The 17,264-nt window shown below is 42.1% G+C and overlaps 1 protein-coding gene across 4 annotated transcripts in view; it reads right to left on the reverse strand.

Annotated features, from left to right (window-relative positions):
- The window catches only part of ARID5B (AT-rich interaction domain 5B), a 182,154-nt gene that overhangs the window by 111,124 nt on the left and 53,766 nt on the right, over positions 1–17,264 (reverse strand). The window contains exon 1 of one of the 4 annotated variants that reach the window (XM_081004867.1): positions 6,818–6,839. The exons of the other annotated variants lie outside the window; for them this stretch is intronic. The gene's annotated coding sequence lies outside the window, so the exon portion shown is untranslated. Of the gene's footprint in view, positions 1–6,817; positions 6,840–17,264 lie in introns of those variants that run through there. 4 annotated transcript variants of the gene reach the window in all.

A 17,264-nucleotide genomic window follows, 5' to 3' on the forward strand; every position in this document is an offset into this window, starting at 1 on the left:
AACCAACCTGAAGGAATGCAGAATAAACATTTATTCTGAAAGCACCCTTACTTCCCAGGAACATGAGCAGGAGTGTGCGATAAACAAAGTACAGTTTATTTAATGGCACAATATCTGCTCTGTGCTGATGCAAAGTTAAGATAAGGAGGTGTTAGCAATTTTTTTTTTTTTTTAAAGATTCATGGCTCCAGGAAATTTTGAGTATAAGGGAGAAGCGTGAGTAAGGGGTCCACAAAACGACGATACCAGGCTAGTAAATTGGGTTTTACACATGGAAGAGGATTAAGATTGTAAATGTATATATTTTCTACATTGCCTTGAGCAATTTTATCTGGGAAGGTACCTAAAAATGCTTGCATCCATATGTAAAAGTAGGAAGCCACAGCTTTTCCCATAGAAGAAAAGCACAGCACTTTCATTAAAAGCCAGGCAGGAAAGCATTTCTGTTTCTTAAACGTAGCACAGAATTCATATTATTCCTTTCCCCCTAAAAGGCCAAAATACATTTAGAGATCACCAGAAAGAAAAAGTCGCAAGAGAGTACTCTGATGCAGTGTAAAGTAGAGATAAAGATATTCTGCTCATTGTGGAAATTAAATTATTTCTAGAAACTAGAAAGCAACGTACAGCTCCCTATTTCTTCCACGGGTATTTATTTCTGGAGCGCCCGTATTAACTAGCTGTTGTACATAAATCGAAATACAGCAGAGACCCCGGGCCCTCAGGACTAAACAATTTAAAAGATAAGGCATACAAGGGAAGGATTGTGGAAGGAGATCAATTTGATAAATGCCAGGGATTTTAAAACTGATTCTGCTTTTAGCTTGCTTCGTACATATATACCTTTAAAAATGTTTCAATTGCGTTTGTAAGCCGCTTTGTAAGGTGGCATATACATTTCACAAATAAATAATCAATAAATAAATCAGAGCAGTTGGTAGGCATTTACATCCTGCTGGGGTCAGGTTGGGCTTCTCATAGGATCTTTCCTCTAGCATATGAAGTGAGAGACTGACACACACACACACACAAAATTTTTGTTTTGTTTTGTTTTTATCAACAGCAGATGCAAAAAAATAATAAATAGAGCATGTAAAAATGTATTCCCCTATTCCAAGGGAAGTGCTATGCATTTGTAAACACAGACTCACATGTATAAGGCAAAATAAGGGACAAATCAGTATGTCAGCAAAATCTACACTTTTAGAATGAAGGGATGTGTTAAATAATGAACTGGACATTGTTGCTGGATCAGATTATTACTGTCCCATTAGGGGAAGTCAGCTGCCTCAGGAAAACTCATAAGCAAGGCATTCATTAGCACTCCCAAGCTACAAATCTGATTCTATAGGGCAGGAGTGGCAAAATTGTTGCTGTACAGTGGTACCTCGGGTTACATACGCTTCAGGTTACATACGCTTCAGGTTACACACTCCCCTAACCCAGAAATAGTGATTCAGGTTAAGAACTTTGCTTCAGGATAAGAACAGAAATCGTGCTCCGGTGGCGCGGTGGCAGCAGGAGGCCCCATTAGCTAAAGTGGTGCTTCAGGTTAAAAACAGTTTTAGGTTAAGTACGGACCTCTGGAACGAATTAAGTACTTAACCCGAGGTACCACTGTACTACAGACAGGGCCAACCAGCACCAAGTACCAGCACCTCTCTTTTTTCTGCTACCCATGGTGGGCATTTTCTGCTGACACCTACAGCACTTTTATCAACACATGAGTACCAGAACAGCAACAAAAAAGCACTGACTGCAGCTCCCATCATCCCTGATCATCATGGGCATTGGCGTCCAGCAACTTCTGTGGGTTAACCATCCCTGCTTTAGCAGGACCACAACGCAATATAGAAGAGACATGATCCTTCAGACTTGGTCAGTTTTATCACCACTCAATCTTGGCCTTGTCTGAAACGAGATTATTTTTATTGGTCCCCGTCCAACCAGTTTGAAACATCCCCAGCCTGACCTGAATTCAATGAAATAGCGAAAAGGGGCCGAGCATCGTCAACATACTGACAACATTTTTCTTCAAATGCCCAACCTTTCCCAGCAGTTTCACATGAATATAAAACGGCATGGGAAACAAGAAAGAACCACCCACAGCATACCTGCTGAAGGGTAGAGTATCAGTCTCCCAGCACCATCTTCAGGAACTGCCCTGTCAGGTCAGAACAGGAACCACATCGAGAAGGGATACCATGCTTGATGGTACTGAAAGCTACTAAGAGGTCCATGGGAAGTTGCCCAACAAATACATTTTTGGTCTCAGAAACTGAGTCAGAAGCCCAACTGAAAGGCAGCGATATACGCATGTTAATTACATATTGCGTAGAGGAAGTCCTTCCTTTTATCTGCCCAACAAACCTCTCCATTTGTCACCTACATGTTTACAGTCCAGTTCCCATGTTTACCTGCCAGTGAGCCAATTCCCATGGTGAAAGAATGGCCTCCACTTCACCACTCATCAAATGTCATGTGTGACATGGGCTCCCAAATGTGGAACTGTACACTTGGGAGACACGTTCTGCTTATTCTCCCCTCTGAAATAATGTGCTGGGGGGAGAGATCACATGAATCAGGCTGATGTACATATGGGCCACCACATAGATCACCCCCCTCCCATGATGTACGAGTTGGGGGGGGGGATGCAGAGCTGCCTTCTCCCAAATGAGTTGGAATGCTTTGTAAAATACACACAAACCAGGCCTGTGTTTCTGCCATTCTCTTTTATGGAACCTTCATTATCCTAGTTGCCAAGGCTACTAATAAGAAACTTCAAGGCCATCTGATAATCTAGCAAAGCAGCCGCAGCAGCAGCAACAACAAGAAGAGTTTACAGAATTGTGATTTTGGGAAGATGACTTGGTCCAAAGCAAAGGTCAAGAAGTAGGAAACAAATTTTCTGTAATCTTAATGACACTTTTCTCTATACGCACTTCTAAATATAAATGTGACGGTGGGTTTGATTTTAGCATACAATCTGTTTTAATAGGTGCGGAATATTTCTGCTTAACTGGATTAAAGCATAGTTTTAAGCTGGAGAGGGATCCCAAAAAATACTCCCCTTGCTCCCAGTCAACTTGGATGGCTTGAAAAGGCAAATATATGAAGGACAAGAGCCATCAATGGCTTCTAGCCACAATGGCTATACCAGAACTGGGAATTGAAGGGGCAGAGTGTTGTTGCACCCATGTCCGGCTTGAAGGCTTCCCACAGGCATGTGGTCAGCCAGTGTGAGAACAGTGTGGACTAAATGGGCAATTGGACATGTGCAACTGGCTCTTCTTATGTTCTCCTCCAACAAAACAAGACACACAGAGAAACCTTGCGCACTATTCATGATAAAACCCCATTATTGCTACATGCTTCCCAGAAACGTGGCATGAAATACCTTCAATTTCCATTCCCAATAGTAAGAATTGAAAGCTTTATCTTGGTTTTTCATGTAATGGCCTTTTCATTATCAGCCTGAAAAATTCAGTGGAACTTTGCCCCTGCTTTAAAAAATATATATAAAATGGTACAATGGCTTCTACTCTCAAAAGCCACATAATGAGGGGCGGGGGAGTGAAAACAGTCTGGTGATTTAAACACATAAGCTTCACACTTGACATTTATGCCCTCTTTGAAACCCTTAATGAAATAACGGCCTTGTTAATTCTTGCAAGGTATAATTTATATAGCCTACATGTTAAAACACACACACACACACAGACACACAAAACCCCAACAACCTTGTATTTGACACTGTTTAGAGTTAATGGCATACTAGCCATATCTTAGTCCATATAAAAAATAACGAGTTGGCACTCGTTCAACCACAATGCCGATATCTCCGACATCCAAAGAAGTAAGAATGCCCTAATTACATTTTACTGAGCAAGTTGCTGTGTTTGAGTTGGATTTTTAGAGTGATGCATATATATATATACACACACACACATACAGTACTCCATGAAGAGAGTTAGGGAAAGCGTCAGAAATCATTGTCAATATGAACCAAAATTAGACCTCTCTCGTGTGGGCATGTGACAGCCGGATAATAGAGTCTAGTAACACTATGGTCAGGCGTTTCTTTTCTAGTTAATGTTTCCTTGGGTGCCAAGCACAATGTAAGAGACAAGTGTTAGAACGACACACAGGGAGCAGCATCAATAGAGAGTTTTGGAAAGGATCTTTAATAGAGAAAAACTGCTATGCTTAATTTTCAGCAACATTCAATAGCAATTTATTTGCAGCCATTTTCTCTGTTAACCTTTCACAATGGAACAGGTAAGACTCAGCACAAGACAATTTGTCAGCTGCCAGATCGGAACAAAAGAAGCAATTTTTAATAAGCTCCAGCATTACCTTATTTGTTTTGCAACATTTTAATAACTTTTTTGGAAGCCCATCAAAGAACAAACGAAATGGGGGGGGGGGGAAATACCTAAGTCAAGAGGAAAAAGAAAATCTCTGTTGAAAACATTTTACTGATAAACTAGTTCCAATCGTTCACCTAAAAAGCACTGATGTTAAAGAAACAATTGAATATAAATTAAATCCAGGGAATTATTGTAACTCTTATATGGATCTGCAACAGTTTCCCTACCTTAATTAATACCAGGTCTGTACAAATGGTGACCCATCAAACCACCTTCCATGGGATGTGTCTTACCAAGTGCACGAGAACTATCACCCCTTGTTTCTGTGGTTTCTGGGTGGTGAATATTTTGCTTTATAAGTCACAGGTTGTACAGATCTAATTGGGCCCATCAACCAACCACTATGCAAAAGGTTAACAGTTGGCTCTTATGATGCCAATGGGTATTCCATGTGGCTCCATCAAGACATCCATTTGATTTCCTGTTTTAAACACAGGTGAGTTGTGGAGGGCACCCGTTCTCCATCCCCTGACCTCCTGTAATGAGGTCCCTGCTGTGGGGAGCAAGCTTTTTCATAGGCAGAGCTACAAATACAAGGCTGGCAACAGGGGGAGAAAACAGGGAAACATGGGCACTACTGAGGACTGCAGGATGCTATTTCTCTGAGTGACAGGAGCAGGTCAGCAATAACTCACATGGTGTCGGCGCAGTTAACTCTTTATTCAAAGAAATAAGATAGCTCAGGAGGCCAGGTGTAGTAAACATGGCAACTCTTCCTGGTAGAACTTGCTTCTATGAGGCAGTTGCAAGGACTGAAGGTGCCTGCCTTCCCACAGCTCCCGAAGTCTCCTCTTCCCCAGGTTCAAACCCAAGCAATCTGAGACTCCATCGTCTTGCCTGTCTTTGCTCTGCCCTCTGTGGGTTCTGTGACACCAGGGGACAGAGGGGCTGGTTGCAGCAGGAGGGAAAAACAGCCTGACTCCAGTGGCGTAGCTAGCCGCTTGGGTGCCTGGTGCATGGGCATATCCTGCAGTCGGGAGCGGGGCAAGCCACCCATGGGGGTGGGGCGATCCGCCTATGGGGGTGGGGCGACCTTCTCCGCCGCTTGAAGCCTCTCCATCGCCTCCCTCTCAGCTGTAGGGCGGCTGGCAGTAGACAGATGCAAGTCCCACGCTGCCGTTTTAGGCAGCGTGGAACCTGCAGGCGCCTAAGCCACTAAGTCACTCCTAAAAAGTGAGCCCTTTTTTTTAAAAAAAAAATTCATTTTGACACCCCCCTCAGTGATGACACCTCGGGCGAACCGCACCCCCCGTACCCCCTTCCTCCGCCACCGCCCGACTCATTGCTGTCTTCCACAGACTCTTCAAGCTCACTAAACAATGTGACCTCTTCAGCTTCTGACACTTCCTCCTCCCAGTCAGCTCGCTCTGACCACGCATCATCGTCCCCCCACCAATCCCTGGGCTCTGAGCCTTCTTTCCCTGGGAGTTCCTTTGGGGGTGCCCCAGCTGGTAACACCCCCCCCCCCCACTCCTTGGTGTCCAGCCAGTCTGTGACACTGAGAAAGCAGAGCAACTTTGGAGTTTGTGGCAAACAGAAAAACAAAGCCTTCCTTGCAGAAAGGAAGTCTAGGACAAGATATAAATGTTCTGCCTATTGTGAGAATGCAACTATCATTACTTCTGTGCATATTGTTGTTCAGTATGGATAGGTGCTTATTTTGAAAGGTGCTCATTATTACTTCAAGAGAGGTGCTCTTACGCTTTAAATTCCTAGGCTTAAAAAACAACAACCCATACCTATGAATTTTAATGTATTTATGAAATCAGACACAATTTCCCCACAGTAATACTGCAATCTATTCCATTTGCAAGAGAAAGAGTCTGAGGCACTGTTTTAAGGGTAATAATAGCTAAATGTGAGCCATAGATCAGGTCTTCACTTCATTGGCAGGCCATGGCTCTGGAATATGGGAAGAAACAAAGTATAGCTCTGGATAAAGACAGTGTGCTTTTCCCTTACTAGTGAGTAGTTATGATCAAAACTTTAGGCTGAAGGTTATGGTCCTCAAGAAGAATAAAGCAGGGGAGGCAGCCGAGCTAAGTGGTGGAGCCCGTGTTTTTTATCTAGAAAGTCTCAGGGATAGACTCTGGCACCTCCAGTTAAAATATTTCATGAATGCTAGAATGGACAGCAAAAAATACATAGACCATTCGTCATGTTTAGTATTAGGGATATACAGAAACTTGTCCATGTCAATTTCACAGGTGCTCATTCATAAATCTATTCTGTCCAGGTGCCAAGTCTGCTCCCTTGCATAGAAACTGTGGTTGCCACAAATCCATGCCCCTATAATTGTGTGCAGGCACTTCTCAGTTATCTCTAGAAGAAAACGGCTGCCACTCAATCCTATGAGCGGGAAAAGGGTTGTGGCTGGGAACACCAACTTGGTGGAGGGTGAAGTCTTCCTCTCTGCCCTGACACTGGGGACATGGCTGTTTCAAAGAACCACTGGCTGAATATTTGTGCTTTCTCGTATTTTGATATTTTAATTCTGGTGGTGGCTTTGTCATTGTTCTTGTGGTCCTGATATTTATGGTCCTGTTTTGATTTATGACTGTGGATTATTTCATGTTATTACTGCTGGTTCTGATTGTTCACAGCCTTGCATTTCTTCTGGAAAAGGGCAGGACATTGGCTTTTCTATTATTAGTAGTAATATTAGTATTAGTATTATTACCACCGTCATTCATCATTATCATCATATTTATTACTGCCCTTCATGAGCAGGTCCTAGGCTGGGTTACTTACAACAAATTAAAATTCACTATTAAAAACAGTTAAAACATGGAAAGAAAATAAATAAAATAAAATCAACAAGCTGGACAACCTGTGGCTCTCATAAGGGCGTGGCCACAACTCAGTGGCCGAACATCTGCTTTGCATGCAGAAGGTCCCAGGTTCAAACCCTGGCATCTCCAGAGAAGAAGACAAAGAGAGACTTCCCAGTCCAAAACCCTGGGGAACCACTGCCAGTCAGTGCAGACATCACTGAGAGAGATGCACAACGGTCTCACTCAGTTCAAGGCAGCTTCCTATATTGCTTATGTTTCTCCAGATGTTGTTGGATTGCAGCTTCCATCCTCTCTGACCATGAACCAGACAGGCTGGAACTGGTGGGAGTTGGGAGTCCAACAACATCTGGACCGCCCAGTTAATGGAACAGAATCAGAGCTTAAAATAAGGCAGCTTCCTAATGCATTAAGAAGGAATGCATTCCATAGTTAACTATCTCAAAAAAGCAATGTTTAAGTACAAATCTGCTGCAGTTCAGTACAGCTTCTATGCATTGCCAACCTTTTATATATACACACACAGAACGAGTCTATTTAATAACTGCAAAACATTGTTTCAGGCAAAGTTATGGACACACAATAAAACTATTCTTTCCCCCCCAAAGGTCACACTAGGAGAAGCATACATTGTTCAGCAGCCTACCCAACAAGGCTATTATTCGCCCAGAAAATAAAATGGAAAGAAAAAGGGGGGGATGTATAATAAGCATATATTTTCATCAGAGCCCCTGGGCTAATTTAAAGTAGAATTGCAAGGCAATCAATCATAGGCTAAAATTACTTCATTTTCCAAACTGTTTACACTTTCAAAGTTACAAACCCACTTTCTGCTATTTCAACTCACGATTTACAGCGACAGATTTAGACTGCCCTTGGCTTCCTGCCAACCTCCAGTCATGAGGGAACTAATGATATGAACAGATCAGTGTTTTATAATGGAGAAAAGCGCATGTAAATTTCCAGTATGTCTGCAAGTAATCAGGGCATGCTGACTATAAATGAGGATGCCTGAAATTTATTTTAGGAGAAATATCTTAAAGCTGCACTTTTAATCTGGGCCAAGTAAGGGAGGGGGGAAAGAGAGAGAGAGGGAGAGAGAGTGCAAGGGGGGGGGGGCTGGAAGAAAGAGCTTTTAAAAAGCACTTGAAGACTGCTCAAAATTTATCCTAAGTAAACTATTATCCAAACAACATGTTAACGAACATCACAATAGCCAACTGGCGTCTGCATTTCTATCTTTAGCAGATCACTCCCTCATCATGCTTATGTGAAACATTAAGCTGGCTAGCTCATGAAATTAAAATACACACAGGCACACACCACACACACAAAGAAATGTTTCATAGTGCGTTGTAGCAAGAAGACGCAATTCCTTCCAAACAAGGTCAAGGTTTGTGGACTGCCAGAGGTCTAAACGCCTGCAACTGAGAGGAGAGTGGGCCAGTCCACTTTTTCCTCTTTCTTTTCAAAGCCTGCTCCAGAAAGGTTTGAATATATATCTCCTGTCGGATAGCAATGAAATTAAAAGAAAGATCTGTATCATTTCATGGCGCAAACCTACTGACTGTGCAGAACTGCAGCAGTCCAGAGGGGGAAGAAGCTGCCCCCAATTTACGAGCAAACAAACAAAATGATAAACTCTAAAGGGTAGAAACGTAATAAAGGCGATTAATTGCGCTGCTACGCTTTGAGGGAGAAATGTCCTTGTTAGGTTATATATTTTCATTGCTTTTCCAAAACTACTATTCTAATTATAGGTAACCTTTAATTAATAAATCAGAATTTAATGTCAATGTAGTCTTTGGAATAAAATTCTAATTGCCCTAATCCAGAAAAAGAGATCTATCTGTTCATGCCTTCTACTGTACATGCATTGTTGAGGCAGACGTGCATCTCAATTTGCCTCACCCTGTATAAGTGTCATGGACTGGCTGCATACAGGGAAGAGGTGGGAGCATCCCCTGGGGAACCCTCAAGGGATGAAGGCTCAGAGCCAGGCGATTGGTGGTGGGACGATGATGTGTGGTCAGAGGGAGATGATGTCAGAAGCTGGAGAGGGAACAGAGCTTAGTGAGCAGGAAGAGGCTGGGGCAGAGAGCAGTCCAGAATCAGAGGCAGAAGCTGGCAAGGAGGGGGGCCAAAAGGCAGAGATCAGTCAGGCTGCTGAAGAAGCCAGGGATTGTCCTCCTCCTGCTATAACCAGCTCCTCTCCCTATTGGTCTCCTGGAACCCACAGAGGTATGAAGTGGTTGGAGCAGACAAACAAAGCATCAGCGTTCAGATTGCTTGGGAAGGAACCAGGGGAGGAGGAGACATAGGGAGCTGTGGGAAGGCGGGGACCTTAAGTCCTCACTACTGTCTCATAGGGGCAAGATCTACTGAGAACAGTTGCTGTGGCCTCACTAGGCCTGGCCTCCTGAGCTGTACTGTATCTTTCCCTGACACCAGTGCCCACTGAATTGGCTCAATGTGCAATTTGATGTGTATGGGGACATACAGCCACGTCAGGGATCACCAGTTTTGTGGCGCATGTCTAGGGTTGCCATATTTTGAAGAGCAAAAAAAGAGGACACATTTGCCAACTTCTGCTTTTAACTATGGATTGCTATGATTGCTCTACCCATGAAAAAGAGGACATATGTGTCCTGGAAAAAAAGAGGACATATGGCAACATTATTTGCACCGTATTGATGTCAGTAAGTCTTGAGTACAGCAGTAGGAATGCAGCAACATTTTAGAAGTCTTCCATTTTCTGGTGAAGATAATCACTCTGCATGTTGATCCAGCTAAATTCAGCATGCATAAATTACATTAATTTCAATATGGAAAACATTAAGCATGTACATCTCCCACTAAGATTAATGGACTGTAAGCATGCTAAAAGTTAGCTGCACCTTGGCTTCTGTTTCACTGTATTCTGTCCGCTGTCAAAATTGTCCTTTTGTACAGCCTTGCCAGCTATTTCAGGGGTATATTTTACTTGCATTCCTTGTATGGAAAGAAAACAAAGGCAAAAGTAGACATAAGTGAGCCAAAATGGAGACTTAAGCATAGTGGCAGATAGAGAGTCTTCATTAAATCCAATTCCAAAAGATGGATATTTCAGTTACACTATTATTACATGCTTAATTTCAATTGGATAATTGGATAATGCCAGAAACAATATACTGAGCATGCTTTGTTTTAATGTCCCATGGCTTTGAAGTTCCGTAAATCACTATTGGTATTTGAAACAATGTCATGAAGTGGGAAACAAAAAAAAATTAAAATAAACTAGCTGAACAAAATATGACACTTCAGTGTTCAGAGACTAAATCATTCTATTGGCAGAGATTCTCAGCGCCATTATGACTAAGAAATCGTTTCTCCTTTCTTAGTAAAGCATCTGATGTTTGAAGGCAAGGGTCAGCAATTAAAAACTGCCTGAGGATATGTAGCTGGAGGACCCTAGCTGTGTAGGTTATAAAGAAAGCAAAGACAACATATTTGAATCCAACGTGTTTTGAGGATAGCTCTTTCTCAAGGCATACAAGTTTCATCAAGGCCATTTAAATCAACTCATTTTTAATACAGTAATCACTCAAATGGTGAAGGTAACACAGAACATTAAAAATGTGGCAGAGACAGTTTAAAAGAATGTCTTCTGCCATGAAAACAACTTTTTTTTGGGGGGGGGGGGGATCTGCATATGTTCCAAAGCAGGTAGGGCAAAAGCAGAACAGCAAGAGCAATAATTAACTCTCAAGTTTAACCTCACTGACAAGGATATCCCCAATCTAAAACTAATTTTAAAGGACTCTGAATGTTCCTCATTCAGAAGGAGTCAGTTCCTCATTTTAAAGTCTAGGCATGAAAGACAAGGAACATTTCTTAATCTCACCAACTCACACACCCCTCTCCACACAACAAGTGACAGATTTAAACCCTGTCCACATCTCATGGAATCCTGGCTCCCCGGCACACAATATTCAAGGACATGCTATGGTTGCGTAGTCTGAGAAAAATGCACTCTGCATATGCTCAGGGGGTAAGTTATGCTTCATTATTAATTCACATAATCCAGACAGTGGTTTAACAATGACTCAAACAGATCCCCTAATGCAAAAATATCATGGGAAATTGCAAAGAGGAAGTGCAGGAGATTTTTGAAAATGTATACTCCTCCCATTATCCGTCAGTTGCCCAGGGACAAAGGGAATAATAGAATTTGTAGAGTTAGAAGGGACCACAAGGGTCATCTAGTCCAACCCATATGCAATGCAGGAATATTTTGCCCAATGTAGAGCTCGAACCCATGGCCCTGAGATTAATAATCTTGTGTTCTACCAGCTGAGCTAAGGAGGAACACAATAACTTTATTCACACTACATCTATATGTGAATGGGGCTGGTCTTGCAGAGTAGGGATCAAGGTTCGTGAACACAGCAAAATAACCACAATCATAATAAAACCTCTTAAGGGACTTGATTTCCAGTCAAATGTAGAAGTCATATTTTGATCAAGATATACATCAGGTCTCTTAAGTCATGGTCAAGTGATCATTCTGAAAGGATAGGAGATCCAAAAAACGCTTGGATACTTTTCTGAATGTAACGAAAAAGAGTTACTCAGTTAGCTAAACCAACTTTACATTGCAGCCACCCAAAGTAACAAGAAAAAGCTAATCCAAATGTATATGAACATCATTTGATGCTCATCAATCAATGAATCTCGGGCTGAATGTGTGAACTCGCATATGATTTACGTGAGACCCCAAAGCTCTGCCTGTGGTGCAACATGACTTTCTCACACCTGCAAGTAATCACCTGGTGTCGCAGAACAGTGAGAACAAGCTTTAATTATTCCGTTTAGCCTTATGGTCTAAGATATCCCAGATCTAAAACTAATTTCAAAGGCCTTTGAACGTTCCCCATTTAGAAGGTCAGTTCCTCATTCTAGACATGAAAGACAAAGACCTCTCCCTAATTTAAATTTTAAAAGTGAAAATTAAATTGAAACCCTGGGCACAATTCACCCAAAGCCAAGCACACATTTCAGTGTGGGAGAGTTAAGCACTCTCAATGGTCTCTCTCCAATGGAAGTCAACAGCATTCTGTTATCAGGCAGAAAACCTACATTTACACATATTCTCAGCTACAAAGACTTAATAATGAGAAGGATGGAGTCTAGATAGAACAACAAACCATGGTTATGTGAGTCAGGTTTGGTTGCATGCCACCCTCCTCTCCATCACAGGAATTCCGTCTCTGCTTTCTTGGTTGGAGACAAACCATAGTTTGCTTACTTGAACAAAATGGGAAACTCTGGTCTGCATCAAACCAAGAAAGCAGGGAGTGGGGAGCCCAAAAGTTCAACTAAACCTTGTTTACATAATGCCAAACCATAATCTGGCATCACACCCAAACCACTTCTTTCTCTCATGTTTCATGGTACAGTTGTGCCTTGGATCTCAAATAAATCAGGTCACGAATGATTGAAACCCGGAAGCGAGTGTTCTGGTTTTTTAATTCTTTTTGGAAGCCGAACATCTGCCAGCCAATTAGAAGCCGCACTTTGGTTTCCAAACATTCTGGAAGTTGAACGGACTTCCGGAACGGATTCCGTTCAACTTCCAAGGTATGACTGTACTACCATCTTGCCAGTCATATCTACTGGCTTTGGAGAAGTCTTTGGATGCATATTTGACCAGTAGCTCTCATGTATCAACATTGGGTGGGTGTCAAAAAATTTGGGGGAGGGGGTAAGATCACATTCAAGGCGTGTTACCATTAAAAAGAAAGAAAGAAAGAAAGAAAGAAAGAAAGACAACTGAAAGAAAATGCTATGACTAAAAAAATATATTCCGCTCTTAGTTGCTCAACTTTCACTTTTATGACATCATTTCCTCAGTTCTTTAACTTATGCAAACAGGAAGATGTCAGTCTAATGAACCACTTGCACTAGAGAGGGTATGTATGGGTAAGGGCAAAGAACCAATATTTAAATGTGTTAAGGGGCCGGTGAGGGATATAATTTTTTTTTCCTCTTTCAAATTTTCTTTGCACAACTTTAACGAACTGGGAGAAAAGCCCAAATGTTCCTGTTTTTAGGTCACCTCTGAGTTCATGGGTTTTGTTGAAAATTTCCACAAAGTTTAAAAAACAAAACTCAAGTTCAGCAAAAATACAAGTCAGCTCTATAAACAGGACTGGAACATAAATTGCTTGATGTAATTTTAGGCTGCATAGAAAGAGAGCTACTATCGACAGACATAAACATTCATTTTCAGTCACACTTCTGAGTCATATGGAGCAGAGTCAGATTTGAAGAGCAGGTCTGGATTCCTGTACTTCACTCCACTTGAGAAATACTGCAGGACGTACAGCACAAAATGTCATAATAAACAGAACTGAGAAGGGAGGGGAGAGAAAGAAAACATGTTTTTCTTTCTGTTCCCCCACTTCCCCCCGCCCCCGATTTTCCTACAAGTGAATTTGGTGCTTTTTGCCTTTATAAGTTAACCAAATATACTTCTCCCAAAAATCAAAGCCAAAAGGCAGGAGGCCAAATACAGTTAACAGATAAATCGCTGTTCCTGATTATAGAGGATTTCGTTCATGTGTTGTGGGCTTGGTGACAAACATTGCAGCAAGGAAAAAGAACACCATTTACACATCGCGTCAACCTATATTCACATAAAACAGAAAAGGAAAAGGAAATACTTTTAAAGATCTGGAAAAAAAAAACTTTTTAAAAGGAAGAAAGGAAGAGGTAATAGCCTCTTTGTTGGAGGTCAAGGCTTTCAAAACTTGGAAGTGCTCTGCTGTTGCACACAGCATAGCATTCTGTGTATTAAATGTGTTAACCGGCGTTAACATCACTAAGATCACTGTAAACAAGGGTGAATCACCAGTTCTGTTTTTGTGTCCTTTTTGAACTGGAAGACCTGAGCACTCTCTTCTTCTGTTCTAACGTACAAAATAGCATTGCCTCTATAAACCTATTGCCGTCTCCTTGCCAGCAGTTTCCATTTAATTAAACTGACAGCAAAACAGGACCCTGGCTAATGTGATCCAGACCAGTTTTCCTACAATGTAAATTCTCAGGCATGAAATTACATCTGAAGCAGACACAATAATCTTTCTATATCTCAGACATAAATTTAATCTTCACTAAAATAACATTTCCTTTGTCTAGATTGGTCTGGTTCAGAATTCAATTGTGTTTTGTTTTTTTGAGAGAAAAAAAAGTTTGGTGAGTTACTCAGTTTAAATTCACCTTGCAGTAAATTCAGGGGGGAATTCACCTTCCTTGAAAGATCAGGGGTAGACAACTTCGATATCCGTAGGTGCCATCTGTTCTCCCAGATAGAGGTCTGGGACTGGAAATGTCTTTTTCCAGGACAGACTGTGGATTTTCATGGACATTATACCAGAGTGTTACACAGAAAGCCAAGTACTGATTTTAACATTAAATTTCTATACCACCCTTCATTTACACAACAATACATGACATAATACAAATAGAAGCAATAACCACACACGTAACAGTTTTGAATTGTTCAATTAGCCAAAGGCTTGGGCAAAGAGGCCCTAGTTGTGTGTCACTTTTGTGTGAACAACTCCAAGTAGCTTGGGTATCATTTAAATTACCCAGCACCATGCACAAGGACCAGTTTTGTGCTTGGGACTCTCACAATTAGCTGGGTCACTTCAATAGTGCTAAAGCTAATGGTTTACAAGCGCTCCAGGTGTATTACTGAATGTGGACACAATCTTACAAGGTGATAAGATAAAATCACTTGCTACCTTCCCCCCAAAATGCAAGTGAAATTGTAGACAAGCTACATACTGCTTTTGATTACACAATCTACTTGGGTCCTTTCAACACATCTGAGTGGTAGAGCCCTTGCTTTGTAGCAGAAGATCCTGGCTCAGTCTCTGAAATCTCCAGTTAAAAGGATCTCAGGCAGTTGGGCTGAGAAAGACCTGTTCCTCCGAACTCAGATAGCTGCTGTCACTCAGAGTAGACCATACTCAGCTAGATGGTCTGAGCCAGCAATGATGATGGTGATAATCATTTCTCACTGACCCTTCACCACAAGGTCCCTGAGTAGGTTACAACGATATAAAAATACAATATTAAAATCAGATTTAAAAATTCACCACCAGAGGAATAGGGAGGGTCATATATACAGTGGTACCTCTGGATGTGAACGGGATCCATTCTGGAGCCCCGTTCACATCCTGAAGCGAACGCAACCCGCGTCTAAGCGTGCGCAGGTCGCGATTCGCTGCTTCCGCACATGTGCATGACGTCATTTTGAGCGTCTGCACATGCGCAAGCAGCGAAACCCGGAAGTAATGCGCTATGTTACTTCCAGGTCGCCGTGGAGCGCAACCCAAAACTGCTTAATCTGAAGCGACTCAACCTGAGGTATGACTGTATCGGGGTCAAAGGCCTGGGTAAGAAGTACAGCTTCACCAAATGGCGGAAACTATACAATGAAATTGCTAGAAGTGGAGAGGGAATTCCGCAATTTAGCATAAACCAGTGACATGTAAATGCATCACTAATAGTGGGTCCAAGGGTTAAGAAGGCGGTATCTGCAAGGGCTGTAGAGGGAAGTGAGATGTATAAAAATGGCTGTGCATTACAGTGAAATAGTGTGATCTTGATTCTCTCCTGTAAAGTTCTTTCCAGAGCTTCCTATAACAGCTAGGCATTGTTTGCCAAAAATGAGGAAGTCAGCTCTTTGTAGGAATGGGTCTAATGCCGGGTAGTGCTTATGAAATTACATGCATGGGTAGGAGGCACCTTGAAGCTGCTTAAATTCTAAGCCTGAGTGATGGAAAGGACAGAAAATTTCCCGCAAATCATTTCCTCCCTAGTCAAGTACTTGGAGCAAAACCCTGATACGTGCCCAGCCCCAAAACCCTTGCCGCCTAGATGACTTCTAAATATTTGGAATTATTATTACCTGCTAGATCAGGTATGCAGAACAGCCTTTGACATGCCCACTCACCATGTTTACATGCTCTGGGCATGTCAGGCAATCTAGCTGAAAAGTACCGTTGTTACAATCATCTCTCTCTTTTCCCAAGAGAATTAATTGCTGTGTTTTCCTCGAAAGTAGAAGTGACTTGTTTACAAAAATCAATCAGCACACCCACACACTATTACTCCCTGCTCCCCAAAAACAGTTCCCCTTTCAAGTTTGTCAAGCAATAAACGGCAGTTGTGCCAGCCCTTTGGATGTCCCAAAGGCAACATTAAACAATAATTGTTCGGTTAGGACTAGGAGTACAAACACTATTACTGATCCACTTTGGTATCATAACCATTTCAGGCAAGGGCTTTGATGCTACAAGTATACCAGCGGTAAGGTTGGCTTCTGTCAGACGTGTGCACACCCACACTCCAAAGCTGTTCATTATGAGCCAAGGATATAGCCACAGAGACTGTTGCGAAAGTGTCAAACCACTGACGGCAATGATTCACCCAGCCAAATACACCCAGTACCATGCTATCTCTGGCTATTAAGTCCTGCAAAGGAAGGTGTTCACAGTCTATGCTGCTGGCTATCTCTGATATTACAGACTTTGCGCCTGGTTATCGGTAGTATTAAGCTCACCGTAGGCCTATCAACTATACAAATGTATCAATTTCATTCATGGCTCCCCTCAACCCCAAGAATTCCAAGTACTGATGGAAGTACTGCCAACTGTGTCAAAGATTATTAGACACACATACCCCTCCAAGAGTTAAGGTTTCCAGCTTTCCCTGGGGCAAGGAAATGAATTTTAAAATAATTTTAAATTTGTAGTACAGTGGTACCTCTGGTTAAGAACTTAATTCGTTCCGGAGGTCCGTTCTTAACCTGAAACTGCTCTTAACCTGAGGTACCACTTTAGTTAATGGGGCCTCCCATTGCCACCGCGCCGCCACCACACAATTTCTGTTCTCATCCTGAAGCAAAGTTCTTAACCCGAGGTACTATTTCTGGGTTAGCGGAGTCTGTAACCTGAAGCGTCTGTAACCCGAGGTACCACTGTATTGA

This window comes from Podarcis pityusensis (assembly GCF_964106645.2).
Source record: "Podarcis pityusensis genome assembly, chromosome: 5".
NCBI classification, from domain to species: domain Eukaryota; kingdom Metazoa; phylum Chordata; class Lepidosauria; order Squamata; family Lacertidae; genus Podarcis; species Podarcis pityusensis.